The following is a 16021-nucleotide window of genomic DNA, read 5'->3' as shown; positions in this document are numbered from 1 at the left end:
ATTCCTCCAGCTCCGTTTTTCTTTCACAAGATTGCTTTGGCTACTCAGGGTCTTTTGTGTTTCCATACAAATCGTGAAACTTTTGGTTCTAGTTCTGTGAAAAATGCCATTGGTAGCTTGACAGTGATTGCACTGAATCTGTAGATTGCTTTGGGTAGTATAGTCATTTTCACAATGTTGATTCTTCTAATCCAAGAATATGGTATATTTCTCTATCTGTTGGTATCATCTTTAATTTCTTTCATCAGTGTCTTATAGTTTTCTGCATACAAGTCTTTCGTCTCCTTAGGTAGGTTTATTCTTAGGTATTTTATTCTTTTTGTTGCAGTGGTAAATGGGAGTGTTTCCTTAATTTATCTTTCCGATTTTTCATTGTTAGTGTATAGGAATGCAAGAGATTTCTGTGCATTAATTTTGTATCCTGCTACTTTACCAAATTCATTGATTAGTTCTAGTAGTTTTCTGGTAGCATCTTTAGAATTCTCTATGTATAGTATCATGACATCTGCAAATGGTGACAGTTTTACTTCTTCTTTTCCTATTTGGATTCCTTCAATTTCTTTTTCTTCTCTGATTGCTGTGGCTAAAACTTCCAAAACAATGTTGAATAATAGTGGTGAGAGTGGACAACCTTGTCTTTTTCCTGATCTTAGTGGAAATGGTTTTAGTTTTTCACCATTGAGAATGGTGTTGGATGTGGGTTTGTCATATATGGCCTTTATTATGTTGAGGTAAGTTCCCTCTATGCCTACTTTCTGGAGGGTTTTTATCATAAATGGGTGTTGAATTTTGTCGAGAGATTTCTCTGTATCTATTGAGATGATCGTATGATTTTTCTCCTTCAATTTGTTAATATGGTGTATCACGTTGATTGATTTGTGTATATTGAAGAATCCTTGCATTCCTGGGATAAACTGCACTTGATCATAGTGTATGATCCTTTTAATGGCTGTTGGGTTCTGTTTGCTAGTATTTTGTTGAGGATTTTTGCATCTATGTTCATCAGTGATATTGGCCTGTAGTTTTCTTTCTTTGTGTCATCTTTTTTTTTTTTTTTTTTGCGGTGTGCAGGCCTCTCACTGTTGTGGCCTCTCCTGTCATGGAGCACAGGCTCCGGATGCGCAGGCTCAGTGGCCATGGCTCATAGGCCTAGCCGCTCTGTGGCATATTCCTGGACTGGGACACGAACCTGTGTCCCCTGCATCGGCAGGCAGACTCTCAACCACTGTGCCACCAGGGAAGCCCTCTTTGTGACATCTTTGTCTGGTTTTGGTATCAGGGTGATGGTGGCCTCGTAGAATGTGTTTGGGAGTGTTCCTCCCTCTGCTATATTTTGGAAGAGTTTGAGAAGGATAGGTTTTAGCTCTTCTCTAAATTTTTCATAGAATTCACCTGTGAAGCCATCTGGTCCTGGGCTTTTGTTTGCTGGAAGATTTTTAATCACAGTTGCAGTTTCAGTGCTTGTCATTGGTCTGTTCATATTTTTTATTTCTTCTTGGTTCAGTCTCAGAAGGCTGTGCTTTTCTAAGAGTTTGTCCATTTCTTCCAGGATGTTCATTTTATTGGCATATAGTTACTTGTAGTAATCTCTCATGATCCTTTGTATTTCTGCAGTGTCACTTGTTACTTCTCCTTTTTCATTTCTCATTCTATTGAGTTGAGTCTTCTCCCTTTTTTTCTTGATGAGTCTGGCTAGTGGTTTATCGATTTTCTTTGCCTTCTCAAAGAACCAGCTTTTAGTTTTATTGATCTTTGTTATTGTTCCCTTTATTTCTTTTTCATGTATTTCTGATCTGATCTTTATGTGTTCTTTCCTTCTGCTAACTTAGGAGTATTTTTGTTCTTCTTTCTCTAATTGCTTTAAGTGTAAGGTTAGGTTGTTTATTTGAGATGTTTCTTGCTTCTTGAGGTAGGATTGCATTGCTATAAATGTTCATCTTAGAACTGCTCTTACTGCGTCCCATTAATTTTGAGTTGTCGTGTTTTGATTGTCATTTGTTTCTAGGTATTTTTTAATTTCCTTTTTGATTTCTTCACTGATCTCTTGGTTATTTAGTAGAGTTTTGTTTAGCCTCCATGTGTTTGTATTTTTTACAGGTTTTTCTTTTCCTGTAATTGATATCTAGTCTCATAGTGTTGTGGTCGGAAAAGATACTTGATACAATTTCAATTTTCTTAAATTTACCAGGGCTAGATTTGTGACCCAAGATATTGTTTACCCTGGAGAATGTTCCATGAGTACTTGAGGCAAAGTGTATTCTGTTGTTTTTGGATGGAATGTCCTATAAATAGCAATTAAGTCCATCTTGTTTAATGTGTCATTTAAAGCTTGTGTTTCCTTATTTATTTTTATTTTGGATGATATGTCCACTGGTGAAAGTGAGGTGTCAAAGTCCCCTACTATGATTGTGTTACTGTCGATTTCCCTTTTTATGGCTGTTAGCATTTGCCTTATGTATTGAGGTGCTCCTATGTTGGGTGCATAAATATTTACAACTGTTATATCTTCTTCTTGGATTGATCCCTTGATCATTATGTAGTGTCCTTCTTTGTCTCTTGTAATAGTCTTTATTTTAGAGTCTATTTTGTCTGATGTGAGAATTGCTACTCCAGCTTTCTTTTGATTTCCACTTGCATGGAATATCTTTTTCCATCCCTTCACTTTCAGTCTGTGTGTGTCCCTAGGTCTGAAGTGGGTCTCTTGTAGACAGCATATATACGGGTCTTGTTTTTGTGTCCATTCAGCCAGTCTATGTCTTTTGGTTGGAGCATTTAATCCATTTACATTTAAGGATTAAATGTAAGGATTAACAATTATCGATATGTATGTTCCTATTACCATTTTAAAAATTGTTTCAGGTTTGTTATTGTAGGTCTTTTCCTTCTCTTGTGTTTCTTGCCTAGAGAACTTCCTTTCACATTTGTTGTAAAGCTGGGTTGGTGGTGCTGAATTCTCTTAGCTTTTGCTTGTCTGTAAAGGTTTTAATTTCTCCGTCGAATCTGAATGAGATCCTTGCTGGGTAGAGTAATCTTGGTTGTAGGTTTTTCCCTTTCATCACTTTAAATATGTCCTGCCACTCCCTTCTGGCTTGCAAAGTTTCTGCTGAAAGATGAGCTGTTAACCTTATGGGGATTCCCTTGTATGTTATTTGTTGCTTTTCCCTTGCTGCTTTTAATATTTTTTTCTTTAATTTTTGATAGTTTGGTTAATATGTGCCTTGGTGTGTTTCTCCTTGGATTTATCCTGTATGGGATTCTTTGCGCTTCCTGGAATTGGGTGACTATTTCCTTTCCCATGTTAGGGAAGGTTTCCACTATAACCTCTTCAAATATTTTCTCAGACCCTTTCTTTTACTCTTCATCTACTGGAACCCCGATAATTCAAATGTTGGTGTGTTTAATGTTGCCTCAGAGGTCTCTGAGACTGTCCTCAATTCTTTTCATTCTTTTTTCCTTATTCTTCTCCTCTGCAATTATTTCCACTATTTTATTTTCCAGGTCACTTATCCATTTTTCTGCCTCAGTTATTCTGGTATTGATTCCTTCTAGAGAATTTAAAATTTCATTTATTGTGTTGTTCATCATTGTTTGTTTGCTCTTTAGTTCTTCTAGGTCCTTGTTAAACGTTTCTTGTATTTTCTCCATTTTATTTCCAAGATTTTGGATCATGTTTACTATTATTATTCTGAATTCTTTTCCAGGTAGACTGCCTATTTCCTCTTCATTTGTTTGGTCTGGTGGGCTTTTACCTTGCTCCTTCATCTGCTGCATATTTCTCTGTCTTCTCATTTTGTTTAACTTAATGGGTTTTGGGGTCTCCTTTTTGCAAGCTGCAGGATCGTAGTTCCTGTTGTTATTGATATGTGCCCTCAGTGGGTGAGGTTGGTTCAGTGGGCTGTGTAGGCTTCCTGGTGGAGGGGACTGGTGCCTGTATCCTGGTGGGTGGGACTGGATCTTGTCTTTCTGGTGGACAGGCTCATGTCCGGTGGTGTGTTTTGGGGTGTATGTGAACTTAGTATGATTTTAGGCAGCCTCTCTGCTAATGGATGGGGTTGTGTTCCTGTCTTCCTAGTTGTTTGGCATGGGGCATCCAGCACTGGGGCTTGCTGGCTATTGGGTGGAGCTGGGTCTTAGTGTTGAGACAGAGATCTCTGGGAGAGCTCTCGCTGATTGATATTACGTGGGGCCGGGAAGTCTCCAGTAGTCCAATGTCCTGAACTTCGCTCTCCCACTTTGGAGGCTCAGGCCTGATGACCAGCCAGAGCAAAATGACCCTGTCAGTCACATAGCTCAGAAGAAAAAATATAAAAAAATTAAAAAAAGAACAGTGAAATAAAAACAATAATAGAATAAAGAAATAAATTTAAAAAAGAAGAGAGCAACGAAACCAATAAACAAATCCACCAATGATAACAAGCACTAAAAACTGAAATAAGATAAACATAAAAATCAGAAAGAAGTCAGTTGCATACAGCAGACCCCAAGTCTACAGTTGCTCCCAAAGTCCACCACCTCAATTTTGGGAACATTTGCTGTCTATTCAGGTATTCCACAGATGCAGGGTTCCTCAAGTTGATTGTGGGGATTTAATCTGCTGCTCCTGAGGCTGCACAGGGAAATTTCCATTTCTCTTCTTTGTTCGCACAGCTCCTGGGGTTCAGCTTTGGTTTTGGCCCTGCCTCTGCGTGTAGGTCGCCCTCAAGCATGTTTCCCGCCCAGACAGGAGGCGGTTAAAGCAGTGTCTGAGTAGGGCTCTCTTGCTCTCTCAGGCCAGGGAGAGGGAGGGGTACGGTAGTCATAATTGGAATGTGGGGTGAGCCTGCAGCATCAGAGTTCAGCGTGACATTGTAACAGCCTGAGGTGTGCTGTGTGTTCCCCCGGGGAAGTTGTCCCTGGATCTCAGGACCCTGGCCATGCATGCTGCACAGGCTCCTGGGGGGTGTGGATAGTGACCTGTGCTTGCACACAGGATTCTTGGTGGCTGCAGCAGTAGCATCAGAGTTTCATGCCTGTCTCTGGTTGTCTGAGCTGATAGCCATGGCTCACACCCATGTCTGGAGCTTGTTTAGGCGGTGCTCTGCCTTCTGTGGGCAGATGGGGAAAGAATTCCCCCTCCTCACACACCCTGAAACAATGGTCTCTTGCCTCTTAGGCAGTTCCAGACCTTTTCCCAGACTCACTCCCAGCTAGCTGTGGTGCACTAGGCCCCTAAAGGCTGTGTTACAAGTCAAGCCCAGCCTTATCCCTGGGGTCTGACCTTCCAAGCCCAAGCCTCAGCTCCCAGCCCCCACCTGCCCCGGCAGGTGAGTGGACAAGTCTCTTGGGGTGGTGAGTGCTGGTTGGCACCAATCCTCTGTGTGGGAATCTTTCTGCTTTGCCCTCTACACCCCTGTTGCTGCACCCTCCTCTGTGGCTCTGAAGCTTCCCCCCTGCCCACCCCCTGTCTCCGCCAGTGAAGGGGTTTCCTAGCATGTGGAAACCTTTCCTCCTTCACGGCTCCCTCCCACTGGTGCAGGTCCCGTCCCTATGCTTTTGTCTCTGCTTTTTCTTTTTTCTTTTGCCCTACCCAGGTATGTGGGAAGTTTCTTGCCTTTTGGGAGGTCTGAGGTCCCCTGCCAGCGTTCAATAGGTGTTCTGTAGGAGTTGTTCCACACGTAGATATATTTCTGATGCATTTGTGGGGAGGAAGGTGATCTCCACGTCTTACTCTTCCACCGTCTTGAAGGTCCCCCCTATTTTCCTTTCTTGCTTTTCTTCCATCCTACCTCCCTCTCCCCCCACCCCTCCCCCTCCTCTTGTTTCCCCCTCTCCCTGCGTTTTGTTTTAATTGCTTCACATTTACAAACTGAGATTATCTGAAGACTTAGTCTCAGATTCTTGTTTTGCATTGTGCAATAATAATTATGCAGAGATAACAATATGGTTTGTGAATCTGCCTTCATTGTTTCTTCCAGCCAAAGCTGTCCTCCTTTGAGAATGACTTTTATGTTGCTAGTTTATAGTCTTGAATAATGCTTTTAGAAAGGGTCTGTGTTTGGTAGGTTTTCTGAGTCTCTGTATGTGTAAGGCTTTCCTCCTCCCTCCCCCTCCTCCCCTTCACAGATGAACTCCAGAGAAGTTGCATCAGGAGTATTAGGTTCACAATCATTTTCCTTGAGGACTCTGACCTGCCCTCCTACAGTATACAGCGTTGTGGATGACGGCTAAGGCCATTTTATTCTCATTGTTCTGAATATAATGAACTTCTCAGAGGCTTTTAGAAATGTCTCTTTATCCTTGACATGAAGAAATCTCCCTGCATCTGGCTGAATCCCCCAGAAGCAGAGGCTGATGGATGTGAGGTGCCAGGTGCTCACCTGAATTCAGCACTTGTGGGAGGAGGGGAGAAAGAGGATGGGGCTTGACAGCGCCTTGGGCCACCTGGGTGGCATCTGATATTTCTTCCATCAAGTCAGTGGGATTTAGATTGAGACAAGAGACAGAAACGTGCACTCATTCCACACGTTTGGTCCATTCTTGTCTCTCCCGAACATGTCCATCTTCTGCTGCCCTTTACCCATCACAGAAAAGCAGGCTCTAGCTTCAGCTCCTAAAGCTTACACACACACACACACACACACACACACACACACGTGCATGCACTGCCAGTCTCCTGGCTCTCTTATTACTCATGGGGCTCCCTGTTTCTTCACAGCCCAGCTCTGTGGACAGAAACCTTGCCTCCTTTATGCCTCCCATGCTGCCCTCCATGATGTCCCCATGGAGCAGGTGGGCTGGCCTGTGAAAGATGCTGGGGCACGACTTGACCAGGACCCAAGTGTCCTGCTGTGGCCGCTCTGCTCTTGACTCTGCACTTTCAGCTATGTCTTTTTATTTGGGAAAGGAAAAAAAAAAGGTAAATCAGAGAATTATCTTCCTGAACTTTGAAATTAGAAGAGTTACATTTCTACCTTCCACTCATTTAAGTGCACCAGGGACCACAGTGCCCACGCTTCCTGCACTGATGCTGGGGTGCACTCGGGCGTGTCCTGACACTCATGGCCATCCATCCATCCAAGCGCGTCTCCATGGGGATGCCCCGTTCCACCCCACCCTGGAGCCCTAAAAGTCTTCACCGCTTCTCTAGAAGCTGCCAAATGAAATCACTGGTTGCTAAATACAGCCCAGAGCATGAGCTATTTTCTTAGATGCCTGAGTGAGTGGAGTCAGTGTCTGCGGCCTCCCTCTGAAGAGAGTGAAGATAAATGCCTTTACTTATCTCCAAGAATTTGCATAGCACGAAACTGCTTGGAGAGATATATTCCAACCTAAATGATTTCTTATTACACGTCCCCCCCAAAAAAAAAACATAAGACAGAGAGAATGATTCAGGACAGCATTCTTAGGTTTTCTTCTTGATAGAAACCATTTTTCTTCTTTTTTGTTTAGTATTTTTTAAAATTGAAGTGTAGTTGATGTACAGAGTTGTGTTAATTACTGCTGTGCAGCAAAGAGATTTGGTTATACATATACATACATTAAAAAACATATAGTCTTTTCTACGGAAACCTTTCATGAGCAATGACTACATGCAAGGCATTTTGCCAGAGCATAGGGTATTCAGAAGAATTTGGTTTTGACACTTCCAGGAACTTATGGTCAAGCAAGGATGTGGGGCATGTCTACGAGCTATGAAAATGGAACGCAAGGATGACATACAGATAAGGGTAGGAGTTTGGAGAAGGAGAGATAGGGTGTGAAAACTGGGTCAGATCATCCCTGCATCCCCATCTTTCTCCAAAGTCCCCCAGGCCGGAGATTGATCCCACCCACCTTGCGCCTGCCTCTCCTCTCTCCCTCCCTCCACCCTTGCCTGTGTGCCTGGAGCCTGCAGTCACCTTGGTCAGCCAGATAGTCTGGGTTCCTCATCTGCTCTGCCCACCCCTGGGTTCCTCTCCTGGCTCTCTGCCCCGCTTCACAGGTGTCCCCCTGTTTGAGACCCGTGCTCATTTCCCTCCTCAGCGGGATTCCCTGAATATCTGTGTTTGCTCTCTCATCCCCTAAAATGCAGGTACCTCAGGACAGGCCTTCCTGCCTCCCGCTCGCCCAGGTGGTTACCAGGAAGCAAATGGGGCTCTAGATTGTTACCCTTTCTGGGACCCTGTGCCTAATTTTGATTTCATCATTTGTGTCTTTTTCCTAAGGACAGCCCCCAATCCCCAAATTATGTCAAGGATCCCACAGAAACCGTATCTGCGTCACCTGCATTCCCAACTCCTGAAATAGTGCTGGCGCTCCCAGGGTGCTTGCTAAATCCTGCCGCTGTCCCCACCTTCCTGACTCAGTGCTTCCTCTGTCTGTCTTCTCCACCAGCTCCTTGGAGACCATGTAGGGGTCAGTGTGCACGAGGCCTCCTCCAGGGGCACGCAGCCAGCGAGCCTGTCATGGCTTACGTGGGCCCCAGGAGCTTTCCGAACTGCAAACACAGGGTGCAGCCCTCGCCCTCACGGCTCTGTGAGAAGGGCGAGCCTCGCTCTTGGCAGAGCTCAAAGGACTGACATGTGGGGTCAGGCAGAGCTGAATCTAGTCTGCACAACCCTGGGTGATTCCCTGAAAGTCCCTGGGCCTCACCATCTCATGGGAACCGGGCCATCCCAGCACCCACAGCAGGAGCGGTTGGGGAGGAAGAGATGACGCTGGGAAGGAATGCAGAGGAAGACAAGCTTGTGGAAAGGCAGAAGCTACATTAGAAAATGGTTTTCTCAGCATGTCTCCCAGGAGATTGAGACAATGAACAGCACTTATGCAATGTCAGCACAAATTTGAGAGAGGCTGAGTGAGAAGGAAGCCTAGGGATGCTCTTTTCCCACCGGCTCATCGGACAGTTGAAGGAACTGAATCTTGTAGCAGCCAAAGGTCAAGGAGGGTCACCCAGCCTCACTGTCCAGGGCTCAGGCCCCCGGACACCCAGCGTGGGAGCAGGACAGGGACTGTGGCCATCAGTGGCATCCATTTACTTTACGGGGTGCTGAATGTGAGAATAGTGCCAGGGTGGGGATGCATGACCAGGATGTGACGTGTGGCCCAGGAGGCCAGACATCAACTCAGGACACATGAGACAGAGCTGGAGGTGGAGCTGGGCATGTGGCAGCCAGGGTCCTTCACGGGACCCCCGTGCTCGGCCCTCCGCCTGCAGCACGCTGACCTGACCCCACAGCTCCTCTCCTCCTGGCCCTGAGATGTGGCCGTGGTCCCCAAACCTGTCATCACAAGTTGTACCCAAAGACTGAGGGAGATGAATTCAGACAGAAGACCCCGTTCCTGTTTAAAGGAGCAAAGGTCCTGTCTCAGACAGACTCTAGTTACTGGTTGTTGAGGAGTGATGTGGCCTGGGGCCTGGGCTAGGAGCCAGGTGAGAAGGCTGGGCACACTTGGGCGGTAGTGCCCGGGGGGCGGGCCAGCCCCACATGCCTGCCCTGTGCTCCCGGCCTCCGCTGGCCTCGACATCACCTCCTCTTGACACCGTTTCTGTGTGGAGGTGGGGAAGACAAGGTGACCTCCCCAAGCCATAAGGGAGAGAGGGAGAGCCCGGACATTGCAGATGCATGGCCGGCTGGTGAAATTCACCATCTGAAAGGAAACCCCATTTGTCTCCAGACTGGGCAGGCTGTCTGTTCACGATGCCTTTGGGGCTGGCCTACTATGCCCGGTGGCTCCAAGTTCCTTGAGGGTGTCCCCATCTCCATCTGGTCTTCCAGGGGCTCCTAGTGCCTGCAGGGATTCTGATCCGGTGAGGGAGCAGGAAGCCTGCATCTGAAGAGGTGTGAGAGAATGTGAGGCATGCTCCCTGTGCAGCCTGGCTCCTCTCTGCGCTGGGGTCCTTCTCTGAGGATGGATGAGAATGGGGGACCCATGGCCAGAACACAGATTTACAAAGGAGCGTGGGTCTCTCTGCTTACTGCACATGTGGAACCAGCTAACCTGACTTACTATGTTTGCGGTTCTGTAGTAGCCATTTGATCTCGTTTTTCCTTTCTGAGCCCTCATGTGACAGTTCTGGGATCCTGCGCCTGACCTGCATTACGCCCTGGAGAGGGGGGCTCCTGCCCTGGGCCACGGAACTCAGGCCATTGTCACAGGACTTACTGCATCCTGGAATAAGTACTCCACCCCATCCTGGTCTCTTAGAAGGTCACAGACAGACAAACAGGGCAGCTTGCTCTCGGGACAGACAGGGGCATGGGCTCTGGGGACACTGTGAGAATGGGGCTGCCTTTATCTATTCAGGCTGCCATGATAAGTGCTATAGATCAGGGAGCTTAAACAACAGAAGTTTATTTTCTCACAGTCCTGGAGGCTGCGAGTCCAAGATCAAGGCGTGAGCAAGGCTGGTTTCCCCTGAGGCCTCTCTCCTTGCTGTGTAGACGGCCGTCTTCTCCCCGTGTCCACATGTAGTCATCCCTCTGTGCTCGTCTGTGTCCTGACCTCTTCTTCTTATTAGGACACGAGTCCTATTGGATTAGGGCCCACCCCAATGGCCTCGTTTTACCTTTATCACCTCTTTAAAGACCCCATTTCCAAATACAGTCACATTCCGAGGTCTTGGGGTTTAGGGCTTCAACAATGGATTTGGTGTGGCATGATTCCTCCTTTATCAGGAACCACGCAGTGGCCAGGATTCCAGAGTGCTGCCCCTTCTGGTTATGCAGCAGGAGTGCCTGGTGGCCCACCCTGACTTCTCAACCCAGGCACCTCCTTTCTATGCATCAAGCAGTTTGTGTTTCCTCAAAAGTCACGCTCTTTCCCAACTCTGAGCTGTTGGACAAGCTTTCCCTTCTCTCACTCTTTACCCTCAGGGTCCGCCTAATGCACTGCCGCCAGTGGCCACTCCCGACTCCTCAACAGCCACGTCAGGGGGACCTGGACCAGAGGGGCCACAGGTGCCACGGGGTGTCTTCCTCCCCCGTGAGGCGGGCAGGGAGTTCACCCCAATGTCATGTACACGATATATGTGCTTCCTAATGAAAAAGCTTATCTCTGGTGGTGTTTCCAGAGCATGTGTCTGAAGTTTGCTCCTAGAAAGGTGTGCTGGGCAAGTGAAGGGAGTGAAAGCCACTGCCCTGGCCACCCAGAGAGCCCAGCCCTCCCATAGACTCTTCTGCCCAGGGGTTGGCCCAGACACACCAGGAATCCAGCAGAATCTTGGTATCAATTCCAGGTCTTCGCTAGGAAATGCTATGGAAATGGAGATAAAGGAACTGGGGCAGGCCGTCTCGTTTCAGTGACAGGGTTCTGTTACCTCCCAGTCTGTGTAGGTCTGTGTTTCCATCTCTGGTTCCCTGGTCTAAGGAGAGGAGGTGCCACCCCAGGACCTGGAGCGGGATGTGAACGTGCACGTGGCGGGTGAGGGGACATGTGCTTCTGTTGGTGGGAAGGAGGCCTGGCAGGCAGGGCACAGGGCCCGAGCGGCTGAGTGAGCTGTGGCCTGGTGCCGCGTTGTCCTCTGATCCTGATGGGCGGCAGCTGCTGCTTGTGCCCTGATGGGACTCCAGTGTCAGGATCATCACCGATCTCCAGGGCGCAGTGTCTTTGGGGAACCAGGCTACAGGGAGGAAGGGCATGAAGAAGGCATAGCAGCCCAGGGAGTCCTGAGCCAGTGCACAGAGCTGTAAAGGCACAATGGCGGGATACACACAACACTGCAGAGCCACGCGTGGGTGTGCAGTGTAACCTGATTGGGCTGAAATATCACAGGACCCTTAGTCCTAAGCTGTTTTTCTCCACTCCTGGGAGGACTGGTGGCTGGCAGTCCTGGTTGCTGGGGGCATCCCGCAAGCCTCTTTCAGTGTTTGTGGTTTTGAGAAGCTGGCTCAAGCACTGTGTCTTCCCTCAGCACCCCAAGAAGGATGAAAGGGGGGCTGTCCTCCCTTCTTTCATCAGGGAGCATGTTTGGAGGCAGCGCCAACATGCTTACCCACCGGCTCACAGCTTCACACCCTGCCAAGTCCTGGTCCAGGTGGGTGGATGGCCTTGATCGTGCCCTTCCCCATGCAGGAGCCAAGTTGGGGCCTTTTGTAAGGAAGAGGGGGAGCAGAGGGTCATTTGGTAAGAAGCAGCAGCGTATGACAACAGGGAACATGGCACCGAGGCTTTTTAAAAAGAGCTGAAAGCTCACCAGGACACGTATCACCTCACTGAATTCACACAAAAATCCCGCCGCATTAGGGAACTTGGGGGCCATTCTGCCAGAAGTAGGGACCTCACCACACTGAAGCAGCCCCCACGTCTGAGGGAAAAGTGTGGTGGCAGACATCCACACGGGGGTCCTGGCTGATGCCCTGGGCCTCACATCCACCACCGTCCATCCCAGAAGTCTCTCTCCACAGCTGGGGAAACCACCACCGGGTAGGGTGGTGACAAAAATCCATATACAGGAGCACATGCATCCTCACATAGCCCAGACATGGAGCCAGCTGGAGGTCAGCCCTTTCTGGGGCTCCCGTTACAAGCCCTGCTACTGTTCACTCCCTTTCTCACCAGCCAGGACTCTCAGAAGACAAATGGCACAGGAGCCACAAATTCCACTGGAGAAGCCAGTGGCAGAGCCCCGGGTGTGGGGCTGAGGATGCCTGGAGGGGCGGCATCCCTCCCTGGGGAGGTCGGGAAGGCCATGAAAGGTCTTCAGGGGCTGAAGGAAGACAAGTGAAATCAGGAAACAGGCCAGAGGCAGTGGGGATACCCCGGCCTCTCCAGGCTCTCTGCACCCGTCGAAACTAGTGACCAAGGTCAGTGCTGGTCCAAAGACAGCATGGGACCGGAGGATGAGGGGCTTTCTGTAGCCTTGACTATTGTTTTAAGATATAGGTTTTATTCAGGTATGGTGAGGACCACAGATCAAGAGACAAGTGCCACAGAAAACAGAGTTTAAGACTCACAGATCCTAAGACGAAGGGACATGCCACAGCAGGAAGTACCACGTGGGGAAGCACCAGGGCCAGTCAGGAAGAGGTGGGGTGGGGGAACATGGCAGTGGCCTTTCCTGTGGCTTCTGCAGGAAGGGACGGGCAAGGCACGTGAGCAGGCTCAGGAATGGCTAGTGTGAATAATTTCAGCTGGCTCTAGAGCATAGGGATGTCTTGAATTGTCTGGTACCTGACCCTGCAGCGATTAGGGCAGAGGAGATTGGACCAGAGTATAAGAACCTGATGAGAAGAGGTGGCTGGGGGTTGAGATGGAGATTGAATTGGTTGGTTTGCAAATATAAAACACACAATTGCAGTAGAGTTATTTACTATCTCTAGGGATTGGTTAAACCTTGGAAGGGCCATCTTTCTAGGGCCAAAAAGGTCCCAAGATGCCAAAGCCTCAGAACACAGGGAATAAAAGACATTGTTAACACATCTTCAGGCCTCAGCCACCTTGGGTGGTTCAGCTTCCAGGTCCAGACCACAGGGGCCAGGATCCCCTTTGCTTCAGGAAAACTAAGCAAGCAAACCAAAAGTCAGCCCAAAGAAAGCCAGGCTACAGTCAAGGACAACGTCAACCCTAGTGAACAGGGGTCACGGGCACACACAGATTGCTGTAAATCAGGGCTGAGCAGGCATGTGGACCCAGCGTGGTCATTAAGGGCCAGGTATGAGATACAGCTGCATTGCTCACACCAGCACTGACACTGGAAGCAACCAAATGGTGGGCTAGTTACCCTCAGGAGGAAAATTCAACCTATGTTTTCTCGTGATGGTTACCCGGACATTGATAAACAGCTAGGACGTGAAAATAAAGCAGGACAAGGTGACTTAATGATCAGTAGTGTTTCTTTCTTCCCATCTGCTGCCATTGGCACCAGGCAGCTTCCAACACTCTGGTGGGTGAAGATCTGTACCCAAATGCACTGGGCCCAGAGCAGCAAGACCGCGGGGCAGACCCCCCTGTAGCATGTCCTCCGGAGGATGGCTGCTGTGACTGTGAGGTCAGAGCCCCTCCCCCTCCCAGTCATCCGGTGGTTGCCTGGCCCTAGGCCTGTGCCGAGCTCCTGCTGGGTGTTGCTTCTCTTCTACATCCCTGTTAGGACGTCGTTTCCACCCCCTTTTACTCCGAGGTGGGCTGTACCTCTGCCTGCTACGCAGACCGCATCTCACCCTTGTTTTGCTTCCCTGAGCTCCCAGCCTGGGACCCCAGCACCAGATATATTGTGCCCTTGGCATCCCGGCATACAACCTGCCCCTGACCTGAGAGGGCTCCTCCTTCCATGCTGAGATCCTAAGCAGGGTTAGTTTGGTTTGGGGGTTCTTCCAATACTGTAGAGAACCTACTACATGTAGATCCTCACAGTAGTGTTCTCACCATTCCCTTTTCCCCACAAATGTCCTGGGAACCACTGGCACACCCATTCTCTGAATGAGGAAACTCAGGCTCCCAGGTTAGGGATTTGCCGAGTTCCTTGACCCTGTAAGTGGTGTCGTGAAGATTCACATCTGTATTTTCCATCAAGCACTTTCCTCCATGCCCTGCATGGTCCACGGCTAACCCTTCCCAATGGGCTCTCAATCCAGGACACCCCCCAGAGCTGTGACTGCCGTGTCCAGAGCGCATTTCTTCTAGAGGCTGGAGAAGGGATCCTTGGCCTTTGCTTAAGAAGAGATTCTAAAAAATCTGCTAGAGAGTCCTTTCCTGGGAGGAGAGACAGAGATAGTGACAAAGACAAAGACAGACAGACACCAAGACAGAGACAGAGATAGAGGGAGAGAGACAGAGACCCTCTGAGGAGCGATCTGGGGCCTGTCTTGGTGGACGAACCCAGTGCACAGGCTGGTGTGTAAGAATGACCTCACAAAGGAGCAAGGGGCTCTCATGAACAAGGTTCCTGCTGGGCCTTAGGCAGAGAAAGGCTTCCCCAGTGAGGAGAAAGGATATTGTCAGATTCTAGTGGCCCTGAAACATCTTCTTTGACAACTGAAGTTCCAGTGGGCCAGCAAAGTCGGAGGCCGTCTGTTGAGTGCCCTTGTTATCTGACCTTCCTGTGAAAGTCTGGGGCACCTGAGCCAACGTGGAGGCTTATGTAAGAGGATTTTAGAAAGGAAAGCTTTTTGAGGCAGGTAGTGAGGACTTACCCACAAGGAGGCGGGACTTCCCTCCTTTCCTCGTGGCTGAGGGATGAATGGCCCAGGATGATGGTGGAACAAAGGCCCATTAACGGCACAAGCTCCACTGTGCTCCTTGGATAACCAGGACTCTGACCCTCAGAATCCCAGCACCATGGTCCTGCCCCTGCTCCAAGACCCCAGGCCCACCACCTGCCGCCCTTCTCTGTTTAAGCTGCAGTGCGATGCTGCAGCCAGGGGCCGAACCTGCTTTTCTCTGGTGGAGACAGTGTGTGGGTGCCTGGCTGGTCCTTTATCCAGAAATTCTCCTACAGACAGGTCCTCAGCCACTGAATGGCTGGATTTGTCACTTAGGTTCGGCCCAGCAGCAGCGCCTGGGGCTCTGGAACTTTCTACACCATCACCAGGCATACATTCAGCAGCAGGGCCAGGGTTGGACCAGGAGTGTCCTGCTCTAGTCTCTCACCCCTGAGCCTTTTCACGCCTACAGTGCTTCCTGGCCTTTCTTGCCCTGTTTTCCTGAGAAACCCCAATTCACCCTCAGCTCTCTGTGCCAACAATACTCCCTGCCCATGTCCTCCCCCGAATCAACCTGACTCTGTTCTCACACTTGGCTCTATGTTCCCGGCGAGTGAGTCTGTAACCCTCCAGGACAGCTGCGATCTCTCCTTCAGTTGTTGGATCACAGCTGTAATGTGATATCTATGTGTGGTGTTTTTAATCATCATCTGGAGAAGACCAAGGAGAATCTAACCCACCTGCCCAGCCAACCCAGGAATCCCCAGCCTCACACTTATCCTCATGCCTTGTCTTGCCTTGTCCTCTCCTTGGTGTACCCATCCTCATGTGCAAGCTCTGATCCTCGGGAGAGAACTAGAGCTCACAGTCTCCTTCTAACCCAGTGGCCTGTGTGTTCACAATCATTTTCATCCTAGTGGCGA

Source organism: Tursiops truncatus, chromosome 9 (genome assembly GCF_011762595.2).
Source record: "Tursiops truncatus isolate mTurTru1 chromosome 9, mTurTru1.mat.Y, whole genome shotgun sequence".
NCBI classification, from domain to species: Eukaryota; Metazoa; Chordata; class Mammalia; order Artiodactyla; family Delphinidae; genus Tursiops; species Tursiops truncatus.
The sequence above is the reverse complement of the archived record's forward strand: the minus strand, read 5'-3'. Positions refer to the sequence as shown.